General features: G+C 41.4%; 5 non-coding genes across 5 annotated transcripts; 3 read left to right on the top strand and 2 right to left on the bottom strand.

Moving 5' to 3' along the window:
- Window positions 1-3,024: 3,024 nt before the first annotated feature.
- trnar-ccg lies at window positions 3,025-3,097 on the top strand. The gene has a single exon. It is a non-coding gene; the product is annotated as a tRNA-Arg (tRNA).
- Window positions 3,098-6,143: 3,046 nt separating this feature from the next.
- On the top strand, window positions 6,144-6,216 carry trnar-ccg. Its single transcript has one exon. It is a non-coding gene; the product is annotated as a tRNA-Arg (tRNA).
- A 1,884-nt stretch (window positions 6,217-8,100) lies between these two features.
- On the bottom strand, window positions 8,101-8,173 carry trnar-ccg. The gene has a single exon. It is a non-coding gene; the product is annotated as a tRNA-Arg (tRNA).
- A 3,075-nt stretch (window positions 8,174-11,248) lies between these two features.
- On the bottom strand, window positions 11,249-11,321 carry trnar-ccg. The gene has a single exon. It is a non-coding gene; the product is annotated as a tRNA-Arg (tRNA).
- Window positions 11,322-13,615: 2,294 nt separating this feature from the next.
- Window positions 13,616-13,688, top strand: trnar-ccg. Its single transcript has one exon. It is a non-coding gene; the product is annotated as a tRNA-Arg (tRNA).
- The last annotated feature ends 3,663 nt before the right edge of the window (window positions 13,689-17,351 follow it).

Here is a 17,351-nt window from a genome sequence, read left to right as displayed (position 1 = left end):
ATCAATGGACATATGTGTATTGGTTCTTTCTAAGATCTGCTTGCATGAATTTGTTAGCTTTAATCACTGTCAGTACTAAATTCCCAATTCCCTGATGCAAATAGTGAATGAATGAGGCATTAGTCAATAGTAGGAGAAAAAAAAGTGACAATTATAATCCCTCTTCCAGATCATGACTGGACTGCAGCCCTGTACTTCACAAAGCTATCTTCTATTTATTGTCTAAGCAAATTTAGAGCACGTCAAACTGTTGTAAATCAAAGCTTTATTAGTCATAAATAAATAAACGCATCTTCATAATATTCCAATGACTCCAATAGATCTAGAGAATCAGTGCTGTGTGCGAGTCAGGACTCCTTTTTCTGTAAAATGTACTGTGACAAACATGATTGTGAAACTACACATTATAATAAATGTTGATTTGAATGTTGATTCATATTTGTATGATGATAACAGTAGAATAGGTTTGTCTACTTGGATCCTGCTGCTAGTGGCTGTTTTCTTTTAGCTGTTAGTACACTGTTGTTGTTCTTGAGGCTGGCCAGTGAGGCAGCGTAGTCCACTAGTTTTCCAACACTCCACTTGGAACAGAAGAACATGGGCAGGCTGGAGTCTTTGCCCTCTTTGGGAAGGAAGACATTGAAATAGGTCCTCTCTGTCTGGAAAACAAAATTAATAAGATGTAGACTTGTATATCAAATATAATCAAATGCAAAACCCCCAAAAAGACACTGATTATTTAAACCAGGGGAGTTCATGTCTCCCCCCTTCATTCTGAAATGACATTTTTGTCCCCCCTAGTTTTATTATTGGAATGAATGTGATACAAAACGAGGCTACGGTGTGCTTTAGGACCATGCGGATGCCTCCAAGAGGTCGGGTAGGCTGTTTGGAGTGTTTGTCCAACTGGTGAAAAAAATGGAATAATAATAGTTATGTCCCCCCCACTTCGAAAAACAAAGTTGCACCCCTGCTTTATACTGTACAGTCATGGCCAAACGTTTTGAGAATGACACAAATATAAATTTTCACAAAGTTTGCTGCTTTAGTGTCTTTAGATATTTTTGTCAGATGTTACTATGGAATACTGAAGTATAAATACAAGCATTTCATAAGTGTCAAAGGCTTTTATTGGCAATTACATGAAGTTGATGCAAAGAGTCAATATTTGCAGTGTTGACACTTCTTTTTCAAGACCTCTGCAATCCGCCCTGACATGCTGTCAATTAACTTCTGGGCCACATCCTGACTGATGGCAGCACATTCTTGCATAATCAATGCTTGGAGATTGTCAGAATTTGTGGGGTTTTGTTTGTCCACCCGCCCCTTGAGGATTGACCACAAGTTCTCAATGGGATTAAGGTCTGGGGAGTTCTCCGAGCCACTTACTTATCACTTTTGCCTTATGACAAGGTGCTCCATCATGCTGGAAAAGGCATTGTTCGTCACCAAACTGTTCCTGGATGGTTGGGAGAAGTTGCTCTCGGAGCATGTGTTGGTACCATTCTTTATTCATGGCTGTGTTCTTAGGCAAAATTGTGAGTGAGCCCACTCCCTTGGCTGAGAAGCAACCCCACACATGAATGGTCTCAGGATGCTCTACTGTTGGCATGACACAGGACTGATGGTAGCGCTCACCTTGTCTTCTCCGGACAAGCTTTTTGCCGGATGCCCCAAACAATCGGAAAGGGGATTCATCAGAGAAAATGACTTTACCCCAGTCCTCAGCAGTCCAGTCCCTGTACCTTTTGCAGAATATCAGTCTGTCCCTGATGTTTTTCCTGGAGAGAAGTGGCTTCTTTGCTGCCCTTCTTGACACCAGGCCATCCTCCAAAGTCTTTGCCTCACTGTGCGTGCAGATGCACTCACACCTGCCTGCTGCCATTCCTGAGCAAGCTCTGTACTGGTGCTGCCCCGATCCCGCAGCTGAATCAACTTTAGGAGACGTCCTGGCACTTGCTGGACTTTCTTGGGCGCCCTGAAGCCTTCTTCACAACAATTGAATCGCTCTCCTTGAAGTTCTTGATGATCCAATAAATGGTTGATTTAGGTGCAATCTTACTGGCAGCAATATCCTTGCCTGTGAAGCCCTTTTTGTGCAAAGCAATGATGACGGCACGTGTTTCCTTGCAGGCAACCATAGTTGACAGAGGATGAACAATGATTCCAAGCACCACCCTCCTTTTGAAGCTTCCAGTCTGTTATTCGAACTCAATCAGCATGACAGAGTGATCTCCAGCCTTGTCCTCATCAACACTCACACCTGTGTTAATGAGAGAATCACTGACATGATGTCAGCTGTTCCTTCTGTGGTAGGGCTGAAATGCAGTGGAAATGTTTTTTGGGGGATTCAGTTCATTTGCATGGCAAAGAGGGACTTTGCAATTAATTGCAATTCATGTGATCACTCTTCATAACATTCTGTAGTATATGCAAATTGCCATCATACAAACTGAGGCAGCAGACTTTGTGAAAATTTATATTTGTGTCATTCTCAAAACTTTTGGCCACAACTGTATATAATGTATTTTCAACACTGGTCAAGGTCCAGCCAATCAGAATTAGTTTTTCCCTACTAAAGGTCTTTATTACAGACAGAAATACTCCTCAGTTTCATCAGCTGCCCGGTTGGTGGGTCTCACACGATCCCGCAGGTGAAGAAGCTGGACGTGGAGGTTCTGGGATGGCGTGGTTACACGTAGTCTGCCTATGTGAGGCCGGTTGGAAGTACTGCCAAATTCTCTAAAACGACATTGGAGGTGGCTTATGGTAGAGAAAGGAACATTCAATTTTCTGGCCACAGCTCTGGTGGACATTCTTGCAGTCAGACTGAAAAGAAAGCTCTACTGTTGGGAAAGCTTTATGTAGGGCCTAACTGTTTAAAGAATACATTCATTGCACAATAACTGTGACAAACGGTACCCACAATGTTGTATTGTGTTGTGTAATGGCTTTGCTGGCATGCATCAAAACTTTGTAAAAATGTTTGCCCCACAAAGATGTATTTTTCTATAGTGAGAAAGTGATCCAGTGGCCTAATGGATAAGGCATCAGCCTCCGGAGCTGGGGATTGTGGGTTCAAGTCCCACCTGGGTCTATTGAAAGCAGCTGTGCATTAGATCAATGGACATATGTGTATTGGTTCTTTCTAAGATCTGCTTGCATGAATTTGTTAGCTTTAATCACTGTCAGTACTAAATTCCCAATTCCCTGATGCAAATAGTGAATGAATGAGGCATTAGTCAATAGTAGGAGAAAAAAAAGTGACAATTATAATCCCTCTTCCAGATCATGACTGGACTGCAGCCCTGTACTTCACAAAGCTATCTTCTATTTATTGTCTAAGCAAATTTAGAGCACGTCAAACTGTTGTAAATCAAAGCTTTATTAGTCATAAATAAATAAAAGCATGTTCATAATATTCCAATGACTCCAATAGATCTAGAGAATCAGTGCTGTGTGCGAGTCAGGACTCCTTTTTCTGTAAAATGTACTGTGACAAACATGATTGTGAAACTACACATTATAATAAATGTTGATTTGAATGTTGATTCATATTTGTATGATGATAACAGTAGAATAGGTTTGTCTACTTGGATCCTGCTGCTAGTGGCTGTTTTCTTTTAGCTGTTAGTACATTGTTGTTGTTCTTGAGGCTGGCCAGTGAGGCAGCGTAGTCCACTAGTTTTCCAACACTCCACTTGGAACAGAAGAACATGGACAGGCTGGAGTCTTTGCCCTCTTTGGGAAGGAAGACATTGAAATAGGTCCTCTCTGTCTGGAAAACAAAATTAATAAGATGTAGACTTGTATATCAAATATAATCAAATGCAAAACCCCCAAAAAGACACTGATTATTTAAACCAGGGGAGTTCATGTCTCCCCCCTTCATTCTGAAATGACATTTTTGTCCCCCCTAGTTTTATTATTGGAATGAATGTGATACAAAACGAGGCTACGGTGTGCTTTAGGACCATGCGGATGCCTCCAAGAGGTCGGGTAGGCTGTTTGGAGTGTTTGTCCAACTGGTGAAAAAAATGGAATAATAATAGTTATGTCCCCCCCACTTCGAAAAACAAAGTTGCACCCCTGCTTTATACTGTACAGTCATGGCCAAACGTTTTGAGAATGACACAAATATAAATTTTCACAAAGTTTGCTGCTTTAGTGTCTTTAGATATTTTTGTCAGATGTTACTATGGAATACTGAAGTATAAATACAAGCATTTCATAAGTGTCAAAGGCTTTTATTGGCAATTACATGAAGTTGATGCAAAGAGTCAATATTTGCAGTGTTGACACTTCTTTTTCAAGACCTCTGCAATCCGCCCTGACATGCTGTCAATTAACTTCTGGGCCACATCCTGACTGATGGCAGCACATTCTTGCATAATCAATGCTTGGAGATTGTCAGAATTTGTGGGGTTTTGTTTGTCCACCCGCCCCTTGAGGATTGACCACAAGTTCTCAATGGGATTAAGGTCTGGGGAGTTCTCCGAGCCACTTACTTATCACTTTTGCCTTATGACAAGGTGCTCCATCATGCTGGAAAAGGCATTGTTCGTCACCAAACTGTTCCTGGATGGTTGGGAGAAGTTGCTCTCGGAGCATGTGTTGGTACCATTCTTTATTCATGGCTGTGTTCTTAGGCAAAATTGTGAGTGAGCCCACTCCCTTGGCTGAGAAGCAACCCCACACATGAATGGTCTCAGGATGCTCTACTGTTGGCATGACACAGGACTGATGGTAGCGCTCACCTTGTCTTCTCCGGACAAGCTTTTTGCCGGATGCCCCAAACAATCGGAAAGGGGATTCATCAGAGAAAATGACTTTACCCCAGTCCTCAGCAGTCCAGTCCCTGTACCTTTTGCAGAATATCAGTCTGTCCCTGATGTTTTTCCTGGAGAGAAGTGGCTTCTTTGCTGCCCTTCTTGACACCAGGCCATCCTCCAAAGTCTTTGCCTCACTGTGCGTGCAGATGCACTCACACCTGCCTGCTGCCATTCCTGAGCAAGCTCTGTACTGGTGCTGCCCCGATCCCGCAGCTGAATCAACTTTAGGAGACGTCCTGGCACTTGCTGGACTTTCTTGGGCGCCCTGAAGCCTTCTTCACAACAATTGAATCGCTCTCCTTGAAGTTCTTGATGATCCAATAAATGGTTGATTTAGGTGCAATCTTACTGGCAGCAATATCCTTGCCTGTGAAGCCCTTTTTGTGCAAAGCAATGATGACGGCACGTGTTTCCTTGCAGGCAACCATAGTTGACAGAGGATGAACAATGATTCCAAGCACCACCCTCCTTTTGAAGCTTCCAGTCTGTTATTCGAACTCAATCAGCATGACAGAGTGATCTCCAGCCTTGTCCTCATCAACACTCACACCTGTGTTAATGAGAGAATCACTGACATGATGTCAGCTGTTCCTTCTGTGGTAGGGCTGAAATGCAGTGGAAATGTTTTTTGGGGGATTCAGTTCATTTGCATGGCAAAGAGGGACTTTGCAATTAATTGCAATTCATGTGATCACTCTTCATAACATTCTGTAGTATATGCAAATTGCCATCATACAAACTGAGGCAGCAGACTTTGTGAAAATTTATATTTGTGTCATTCTCAAAACTTTTGGCCACAACTGTATATAATGTATTTTCAACACTGGTCAAGGTCCAGCCAATCAGAATTAGTTTTTCCCTACAAAAGGTCTTTATTACAGACAGAAATACTCCTCAGTTTCATCAGCTGCCCGGTTGGTGGGTCTCACACGATCCCGCAGGTGAAGAAGCTGGACGTGGAGGTTCTGGGATGGCGTGGTTACACGTAGTCTGCCTATGTGAGGCCGGTTGGAAGTACTGCCAAATTCTCTAAAACGACATTGGAGGTGGCTTATGGTAGAGAAAGGAAGATTCAATTTTCTGGCCACAGCTCTGGTGGACATTCTTGCAGTCAGACTGAAAAGAAAGCGCTACTGTTGGGAAAGCTTTATGTAGGGCCTAACTGTTTAAAGAATACATTCATTGCACAATAACTGTGACAAACGGTACCCACAATGTTGTATTGTGTTGTGTAATGGCTTTGCTGGCATGCATCAAAACTTTGTAAAAATGTTTGCCCCACAAAGATGTATTTTTCTATAGTGAGAAAGTGATCCAGTGGCCTAATGGATAAGGCATCAGCCTCCGGAGCTGGGGATTGTGGGTTCAAGTCCCACCTGGGTCTATTGAAAGCAGCTGTGCATTAGATCAATGAATATATGTGTATTGGTTCTTTCTAAGATCTGCTTGCATGAATTTGTTAGCTTTAATCACTGTCAGTACTAAATTCCCAATTCCCTGATGCAAATAGTGAATGAATGAGGCATTAGTCAATAGTAGGAGAAAAAAAGTGACAATTATAATCCCTCTTCCAGATCATGACTGGACTGCAGCCCTGTACTTCACAAAGCTATCTTCTATTTATTGTCTAAGCAAATTTAGAGCACGTCAAACTGTTGTAAATCAAAGCTTTATTAGTCATAAATAAATAAAAGCATGTTCATAATATTCCAATGACTCCAATAGATCTAGAGAATCAGTGCTGTGTGCGAGTCAGGACTCCTTTTTCTGTAAAATGTACTGTGACAAACATGATTGTGAAACTACACATTATAATAAATGTTGATTTGAATGTTGATTCATATTTGTATGATGATAACAGTAGAATAGGTTTGTCTACTTGGATCCTGCTGCTAGTGGCTGTTTTCTTTTAGCTGTTAGTACATTGTTGTTGTTCTTGAGGCTGGCCAGTGAGGCAGCGTAGTCCACTAGTTTTCCAACACTCCACTTGGAACAGAAGAACATGGGCAGGCTGGAGTCTTTGCCCTCTTTGGGAAGGAAGACATTGAAATAGGTCCTCTCTGTCTGGAAAACAAATGAATAAGATGTAGACTTATATTTAAAATATAATAAAAATCAAAACCCCCCAAAAGACCCTGATTCTTTAAACTAGGGGAGTTCATGTCTCCCCCCCCTCATTCTGAAATAAAATTTTTGTCCCCCCTAGTTTTATCATTGGAAATTGATGCAAAACGAGGCTACGCTGTGCTTTAGGACCATGTGGACGCCTCCAAGCCGTCGGGTAGGCTGTTTGGAGTGTTTATCCAACTGAGGAACAAAAAAATAATGATAGCTATGTCCCCCCCACTTTGAATAACAAAGTTGCACCCCTGCTTTATACTGTATATAATGTATATTTAACACAATTGTCTGGAAAGCCTCAGTGTAGAATGGCATACAGTAATAGTAGCTGCTGTTGTTAACAGCAAAGGAAAAAACAGCATGAGGCATTATCTTGTTGGGTCATTACATTATATATCACAACCCCAATTTATGAACAACTCCATCACAGTTCATGTCTACACCCTCAGACATACTTGATGTTCCCCATATGGCACCCTATTACTATGTCTTCCTTCCCAAAGAGGGCAAAGACTCCAGCCTGACCATGTTCTTCTGTTCCAAGTGGAGTGTTGGAAAACTAGTGGACTACGCTGCCTCACTTGCCAGACTCAAGAACAACAACAATGTACTAACAGCTAAAAGAAAACAGCCACTAGCAGCAGGATCCAAGTAGACAAACCTATTCTACTGTTATCATCATACAAATATGAATCAACATTCAAATCAACATTTATTATAATGTGTAGTTTCACAATCATGTTTGTCACAGTACATTTTACAGAAAAAGGAGTCCTGACTCGCACACAGCACTGATTCTCTAGATCTATTGGAGTCATTGGAATATTATGAAGATGTTTTTATTTATTTATGACTAATAAAGCTTTGATTTACAACAGTTTGACGTGCTCTAAATTTGCTTAGACAATAAATAGAAGATTGCTTTGTGAAGTACAGGGCTGCAGTCCAGTCATGATCTGGAAGAGGGATTATAATTGTCACTTTTTTTTCTCCTACTATTGACTAATGCCTCATTCATTCACTATTTGCATCAGGGAATTGGGAATTTAGTACTGACAGTGATTAAAGCTAACAAATTCATGCAAGCAGATCTTAGAAAGAACCAATACACATATGTCCGTTGATCTAATGCACAGCTGCTTTCAATAGACCCAGGTGGGACTTGAACCCACAATCCCCAGCTCCGGAGGCTGATGCCTTATCCATTAGGCCACTGGATCACTTTCTCACTATAGAAAAATACATCTTGGTGGGGCAAACATTTTTACAAAGTTTTGATGCATGCCAGCAAAGCCATTACACAACACAATACAACATTGTGGGTACCGTTTGTCATCGTTATTGTGCAATGAATGTATTCTTTAAACAGTTAGGCCCTACATAAAGCTTTCCCAACAGTAGAGCTTTCTTTTCAGTCTGACTGCAAGAATGTCCACCAGAGCTGTGGCCAGAGAATTGAATGTTCCTTTCTCTACCATAAGCCACCTCCAATGTCGTTTTAGAGAATTTGGCAGTACTTCCAACCGGCCTCACATAGGCAGACTACGTGTAACCACGCCATCCCAGGACCTCCACGTCCAGCTTCTTCACCTGCGGGATCGTGTGAGACCCACCAACCGGGCAGCTGATGAAACTGAGGAGTATTTCTGTCTGTAATAAAGACCTTTTGTAGGGAAAAACCCATTCTGATTGGCTGGACCTTGACCAGTGTTGAAAATACATTATATACAGTTGTGGCCAAAAGTTTTGAGAATGACACAAATATAAATTTTCACAAAGTCTGCTGCCTCTGTTTGTATGATGGCAATTTGCATATACTACAGAATGTTATGAAGAGTGATCACATGAATTGCAATTAATTGCAAAGTCCCTCTTTGCCATGCAAATGAACTGAATCCCCCAAAAAACATTTCCACTGCATTTCAGCCCTACCACAGAAGGAACAGCTGACATCATGTCAGTGATTCTCTCATTAACACAGGTGTGAGTGTTGATGAGGACAAGGCTGGAGATCACTCTGTCATGCTGATTGAGTTCGAATAACAGACTGGAAGCTTCAAAAGGAGGGTGGTGCTTAGAATCATTGTTCATCCTCTGTCAACTATGGTTGCCTGCAAGGAAACACGTGCCGTCATCATTGCTTTGCACAAAAAGGGCTTCACAGGCAAGGATATTGCTGCCAGTAAGATTGCACCTAAATCAACCATTTATTGGATCATCAAGAACTTCAAGGAGAGCGATTCAATTGTTGTGAAGAAGGCTTCAGGGCGCCCAAGAAAGTCCAGCAAGTGCCAGGACGTCTCCTAAAGTTGATTCAGCTCCGGGATCGGGGCAGCACCAGTACAGAGCTTGCTCAGGAATGGCAGCAGGCAGGTGTGAGTGCATCTGCACGCACAGTGAGGCAAAGACTTTGGAGGATGGCCTGGTGTCAAGAAGGGCAGCAAAGAAGCCACTTCTCTCCAGGAAAAACATCAGGGACAGACTGATATTCTGCAAAAGGTACAGGGACTGGACTGCTGAGGACTGGGGTAAAGTCATTTTCTCTGATGAATCCCCTTTCCGATTGTTTGGGGCATCCGGCAAAAAGCTTGTCCGGAGAAGACAAGGTGAGCGCTACCATCAGTCCTGTGTCATGCCAGCAGTAGAGCATCCTGAGACCATTCATGTGTGGGGTTGCTTCTCAGCCAAGGGAGTGGGCTCACTCACAATTTTGCCTAAGAACACAGCCATGAATAAAGAATGGTACCAACACATGCTCCGAGAGCAACTTCTCCCAACCATCCAGGAAGAGTTTGGTGACGAACAATGCCTTTTCCAGCATGATGGAGCACCTTGTCATAAGGCAAAAGTGATAAGTAAGTGGCTCGGAGAACAAAACATCGATGGTCCATGGCCAGGAAACTCCCCAGACCTTAATCCCATTGAGAACTTGTGGTCAATCCTCAAGGGGCGGGTGGACAAACAAAACCCCACAAATTCTGACAATCTCCAAGCATTGATTATGCAAGAATGGGCTGCCATCAGTCAGGATGTGGCCCAGAAGTTAATTGACAGCATGTCAGGGCGGATTGCAGAGGTCTTGAAAAAGAAGTGTCAACACTGCAAATATTGACTCTTTGCATCAACTTCATGTAATTGTCAATAAAAGCCTTTGACACTTATGAAATGCTTGTATTTATACTTCAGTATTCCATAGTAACATCTGACAAAAATATCTAAAGACACTAAAGCAGCAAACTTTGTGAAAATTTATATTTGTGTCATTCTCAAAACGTTTGGCCATGACTGTACAGTATAAAGCAGGGGTGCAACTTTGTTTTTCGAAGTGGGGGGGACATAACTATTATTATTCAATTTTTTCCCCCAGTTGGATAAACACTCCAAACAGCCTACCCGACCTCTTGGAGGCATCCGCATGGTCCTAAAGCACACCGTAGCCTCGTTTTGTATCACATTCATTCCAATAATAAAACTAGGGGGGACACAAATGTCATTTCAGAATGAAGGGGGGAGACATGAACTCCCCTGGTTTAAATAATCAGTGTCTTTTTGGGGGTTTTGCATTTGATTATATTTGATATACAAGTCTACATCTTATTAATTTTGTTTTCCAGACAGAGAGGACCTATTTCAATGTCTTCCTTCCCAAAGAGGGCAAAGACTCCAGCCTGCCCATGTTCTTCTGTTCCAAGTGGAGTGTTGGAAAACTAGTGGACTACGCTGCCTCACTGGCCAGCCTCAAGAACAACAACAATGTACTAACAGCTAAAAGAAAACAGCCACTAGCAGCAGGCTCCAAGTAGACAAACCTGTTCTACTGTTATCATCATACAAATATGAATCAACATTCAAATCAACATTTATTATAATGTGTAGTTTCACAATCATGTTTGTCACAGTACATTTTACAGAAAAAGGAGTCCTGACTCGCACACAGCACTGATTCTCTAGATCTATTGGAGTCATTGGAATATTATAAAGATGTTTTTATTTACTTATGACTAATAAAGCTTTGATTTACAACAGTTTGACGTGCTCTAAATTTGCTTAGACAATAAATAGAAGATAGCTTTGTGAAGTACAGGGCTGCAGTCCAGTCATGATCTGGAAAAGGGGTTATAATTTTCACCTTTTTTTCTCCTACTATTGACTAATGCCTCATTCATTCACTATTTGCATCAGGGAATTGGGAATTTAGTACTGACAGTGATTAAAGCTAACAAATTCATGCAAGCAGATCTTAGAAAGAACCAATACACATATGTCCGTTGATCTAACGCACAGCTGCTTTCAATAGACCCAGGTGGGACTTGAACCCACAATCCCCAGCTCCGGAGGCTGATGCCTTATCCATTAGGCCACTGGATCACTTTCACTATATATAGAAAAATACATCTTGGTGGGGCAAACATTTTTACAAAGTTTTGATGCATGCCAGCAGAGCCATTACACAACACAATACAACATTGTGGGTACCGTTTGTCACCGTTATTGTGCAATGAATGTATTCTTTAAACAGTTAGGCCCTACATAAAGCTTTCCCAACAGTAGAGCTTTCTTTTCAGTCTGACTGCAAGAATGTCCACCAGAGCTGTGGCCAGAGAATTGAATGTTCCTTTCTCTACCATAAGCCACCTCCAATGTCATTTTAGAGAACTTGGCAGTACTTCCAACCGGACTCACATACGCAGACTACGTGTTACCACGCCATCCCAGGACCACAATAACGGTGACAAACGGTACCCACAATGTTGTATTGTGTTGTGTAATGGCTTTGCTGGCATGCATCAAAACTTTGTAAAAATGTTTGCCCCACCAGATGTATTTTTCTGTAGTGAGTGAGTGGTCCAGTGGTCTAATGGATAAGGCATCAGCCTCTGGGGATTGTGGGTTCAAGTCCCACCTGCGTCTATTGAAAGCAGCTGTGCATTATATTAACAGACAGATTGGAATTGGTTCTTTCTAAGATCTGCTTGCATGAATTTGTTAGCTTTAATCACTATCAGTACTAAATTCCCAATTCCATGATGCAAAAAGTGAATGAATGAGGCATTAGTCAATAGTAGGAGAAAAAAAAGTGACAATTATAACCCCTCTTCCAGATCATGACTGGACTGCAGCCCTGTACTTCACAAAGCAATCTTCTATTTATTGTCTAAGCAAATTTAGAGCACGTCAAACTGTTGTAAATCAAAGCTTTGTTAGTCATAAATAAATAAAAACATCTTCATAATATTCCAATGACTCCAATAGATCTAGAGAATCAGTGCTGTGTGCGAGTCAGGACTCCTTTTTCTGTAAAATGTATTGTGACAAACATGACTGTGAAACTACACATTATAATAAATGTTGATTTGAATGTTGATTGATATTTGTATGATGATAACAGTAGAATTAGTTTGTCTACTTGGAGCCTGCTGCTAGTGGCTGTTTTCTTTTAGCTGTTAGTACATTGTTGTTGTTCTTGAGGCTGGCCAGTGAGGCAGCGTAGTCTACTAGTTTTCCAACACTCCACTTGGAACAGAAGAACATGGGCAGGCTGGAGTCTTTGCCCTCTTTGGGAAGGAAGACATTGAAATAGGTCCTCTCTCTCTGTCTGGAAAACAAAATTAATAAGATGTAGACTTGTATATCAAATATAATCAAATGCAAAACTCCCAAAAAGACACTGATTCTTTAAACCAGGGGAGTACATGTTTCCCCCCTCATTCTGAAATTACATTTTTGTCCCCCCTAGTTTTATCATTGGAATGTGATGCAAAACGAGGCTGCGCTGTGCTTTAGGACCATGCGGACGCCTCCAAGCGGTCGGGTAGGCTGTTTGGAGTGTTTATACAACTGAGGAACAAAAAAATAATGATAGCTATGTCCCCCCCACTTCGAATAACAAAGTTGCACCCCTGCTTTATACTGTATATAATGTATATTTAACACAATTGTCTGGAAAGCCTCAGTGTAGAATGGCATACAGTAATAGCAGCTGCTGTTGTTAACAGCAAATGAAAAAACAGCATGAGGCATTATCTTGTTGGGTCATTACATTTTATATCACAACCCCAATTTATGAACAACTCCATCACAGTTCATGTCTACACCCTCAGACATACTTGATGTTCCCCATGTGGCACTCTATTACTATATAGTTCACAACTTTTGAACAGAGACCTTTTGGCCCTGGTCAAGGTCCAGCCAATCAGAATGAGTTTTTCCCTACAAAAGGTCTTTATTACAGACAGAAATACTCCTCAGTTTCATCAGCTGCCCGGTTGGTGGGTCTCACACGATCCCGCAGGTGAAGAAGCTGGACGTAGAGGTCCTGGGATGGCGTGGTTACACGTAGTCTGCCTATGTGAGACCGGTTGGAAGTACTGCCAAATTCTCTAAAACGACATTGGAGGTGGCTTATGGTAGAGAAAGGAACATTCAATTCTCTGGCCACAGCTCTGGTGGACATTCTTGCAGTCAGACTGAAAAGAAAACTCTGCTGTTGGGAAAGCTTTATGTAGTGCCTAACTCTTTAAAGAATACATTCATTGCATTATAACGGTGACAAATGGTACTCACAATGTTGTATTGTGTTGTGTAATGGCTTTGTTGGCATGCATCAAAACTTTGTAAAGGTTTTTACCCCACCACGATGTATTTTTCTCTGGTAAAACAGTGATCCAGTGGCCTAATGGATAAGGCATCAGCCTCCGGAGCTGGGGATTGTGGGTTCAAGTCCCACCTGGAGCTATTGAAAGCAGCTGTGCGTTAGATCAAAGAACAGATGGGAATTGGGTTTTTCTAAGATCTGCTTGCATGAATTTGTTAGCTTTAATCACTATCATTCCCAATTCCCTGATGCAAAGAGTGAATTCCAAATAAATTAGGCATTATTTAATAGTAGGGGGAAAAAAGTGACAAGAATAGTGACAATTGGCACCCCTCTTCCAGATCATGACTAGACTGAAGCCTTGTACTTCACAAAACAAATTCCTATTTATTGTCTAAGCAAATTAAGAGCATGTCAAACTGTTTTAAATCAAAGCTTTATAAGTCATAAATAAATAAAAACATCTTCATAGTACTCCAATGACTCCAATAGATCTAGAGAATTAGTGCTGTGTGCGAGTCAGGACTCCTTTTTTTGTCAAATGTATTGTGACAAACATGATTGTGAAACTACACGTTATAATAAATGTTGATTTGAATGTTGATTCATATTTGTGTGATGATAACAGTAGAATTGGTTTGTCTACTTGGAGCCTGCTGCTAGTGGCTGTTTTCTTTTAGCTGTTAGTACATTGTTGTTATTCTTGAGGCTGGCCAGTGAGGCAGCGTAGTCCACTAGTTTTCCAACACTCCACTTGGAACAGAAGATTATGGGCAGGCTGGAGTCTTTGCCCTCTTTGGGAAGGAAGACATTGAAATAGGTCCTCTCTGTCTGGAAAACAAAATTAATAAGATGTAGACTTGTACATAAAATATAATCAAATGCAAAACTCCCAAAAATACACTGATTCTTTAAACCAGGGGAGTACATGTTTCCCCCCTCATTCTGAAATTACATTTTTGTCCCCCCTAGTTTTATCATTGGAATGTGATGCAAAACGAGGCTACGCTGTGCTTTAGGACCATGCGAACGCCTCCAAGCGGTCGGGTAGGCTGTTTGGAGTGTTTATCCAACTGAGGAACAAAAAAATAATGATAGCTATGTCCCCCCCACTTCGAATAACAAAGTTGCACCACTGCTTTATACTGTATATAATGTATATTTAACACAATTGTCTGGAAAGCCTCAGTGTAGAATGGCATACAGTAATAGTAGCTGCTGTTGTTAACAGCAAAGGAAAAAACAGCATGAGGCATTATCTTGTTGGGTCATTACATTTTATATCACAACCCCAATTTATGAACAACTCCATCACAGTTCATGTCTACACCCTCAGACATACTTGATGTTCCCCATATGGCACCCTATTTCTATATAGTTCACAACTTTTGAACAGAGACCTTTTGGCCCTGGTCAAGGTCCAGCCAATCAGAATGAGTTTTTCCCTACAAAAGGTCTTTATTACAGACAGAAATACTCCTCAGTTTCATCAGCTGCCCGGTTGGTGGGTCTCACACGATCCGGCAGGTGAAGAAGCTGGACGTAGAGGTCCTGGGATGGCGTGGTTACACGTAGTCTGCCTATGTGAGACCGGTTGGAAGTACTGCCAAATTCTCTAAAACGACATTGGAGGTGGCTTATGGTAGAGAAAGGAACATTCAATTCTCTGGCCACAGCTCTGGTGGACATTCTTGCAGTCAGACTGAAAAGAAAGCTCTGCTGTTGGGAAAGCTTTATGTAGTGCCTAACTCTTTAAAGAATACATTCATTGCATTATAACGGTGACAAACGGTACTCACAATGTTGTATTGTGTTGTGTAATGGCTTTGTTGGCATGCATCAAAACTTTGTAAAAGTTTTTACCCCACCACGATGTATTTTTCTCTGGTTAAAAAGTGATCCAGTGGCCTAATGGATAAGGCATCAGCCTCCAGAGCTGGGGATTGTGGGTTCAAGTTCCACCTGGGTCTATTGAAAGCAGCTGTGCGTTAGATCAAAGAACAGATGGGAATTGGTTCTTTCTAAGATCTGCTTGCATGAATTTGTTAGCTTTAATCACTATCATTCCCAATTCCCTGATTCCCAATTCCCTGATTCCCTGAGTGAATTCCAAATAAATTAGGCATTATTTAATAGTAGGAGAAAAAAAGTGACAAGAATAGTGACAATTGGCACCCGTCTTCCAGATCATGACTAGACTGAAGCCCTGTACTTCACAAAACAAACTTCTATTTATTGTCTAAGCAAATTAAGAGCATGTCAAACTGTTTTAAATCAAAGCTTTATAAGTCATAAATAAATAAAAACATCTTCATAGTACTCCAATGACTCCAATAGATCTAGAGAATTAGTGCTGTGTGCGAGTCAGGACTCCTTTTTTTGTCAAATGTATTGTGACAAACATGATTGTGAAACTACACGTTATAATAAATGTTGATTTGAATGTTGATTCATATTTGTGTGATGATAACAGTAGAATTGGTTTGTCTACTTGGAGCCTGCTGCTAGTGGCTGTTTTCTTTTAGCTGTTAGTACATTGTTGTTGTTCTTGAGGCTGGCCAGTGAGGCAGCGTAGTCCACTAGTTTTCCAACACTCCACTTGGAACAGAAGATTATGGGCAGGCTGGAGTCTTTGCCCTCTTTGGGAAGGAAGACATTGAAATAGGTCCTCTCTGTCTGGAAAACAAAATTAATAAGATGTAGACTTGTATATAAAATATAATCAAATGCAAAACTCCCAAAAAGACACTGATTCTTTAAACCAGGGGAGTACATGTTTCCCCCCTCATTCTGAAATTACATTTTTGTCCCCCCTAGTTTTATCATTGGAATGTGATGCAAAACGAGGCTGCGCTGTGCTTTAGGACCATGCGAACGCCTCCAAGCGGTCGGGTAGGCTGTTTGGAGTGTTAATCCAACTGAGGAACAAAAAAATAATGATAGCTATGTCCCCCCCACTTCGAATAACAAAGTTGCACCCCTGCTTTATACTGTATATAATGTATATTTAACACAATTGTCTGGAAAGCCTCAGTGTAGAATGGCATACAGTAATAGTAGCTGCTGTTGTTAACAGCAAAGGAAAAAACAGCATGAGGCATTATCTTGTTGGGTCATTACATTTTATATCACAACCCCAATTTATGAACAACTCCATCACAGTTCATGTCTACACCCTCAGACATACTTGATGTTCCCCATATGGCACCCTATTACTATATAGTTCACAACTTTTGAACAGAGACCTTTTGGCCCTGGTCAAGGTCCAGCCAATCAGAATGAGTTTTTCCCTACAAAAGGTCTTTATTACAGACAGAAATACTCCTCAGTTTCATCAGCTGCCCGGTTGGTGGGTCTCACACGATCCGGCAGGTGAAGAAGCTGGACGTAGAGGTCCTGGGATGGCGTGGTTACACGTAGTCTGCCTATGTGAGACCGGTTGGAAGTACTGCCAAATTCTCTAAAACGACATTGGAGGTGGCTTATGGTAGAGAAAGGAACATTCAATTCTCTGGCCACAGCTCTGGTGGACATTCTTGCAGTCAGACTGAAAAGAAAGCTCTGCTGTTGGGAAAGCTTTATGTAGTGCCTAACTCTTTAAAGAATACATTCATTGCATTATAACGGTGACAAACGGTACTCACAATGTTGTATTGTGTTGTGTAATGGCTTTGTTGGCATGCATCAAAACTTTGTAAAAGTTTTTACCCCACCACGATGTATTTTTCTCTGGTTAAAAAGTGATCCAGTGGCCTAATGGATAAGGCATCAGCCTCCAGAGCTGGGGATTGTGGGTTCAAGTT

The sequence above is a fragment of the Salvelinus namaycush genome, chromosome 33, assembly GCF_016432855.1.
Source record: "Salvelinus namaycush isolate Seneca chromosome 33, SaNama_1.0, whole genome shotgun sequence".
Classification (NCBI taxonomy): domain Eukaryota; kingdom Metazoa; phylum Chordata; class Actinopteri; order Salmoniformes; family Salmonidae; genus Salvelinus; species Salvelinus namaycush.
The sequence above is the reverse complement of the archived record's forward strand: the minus strand, read 5'-3'. Positions and strand labels throughout refer to the sequence as shown.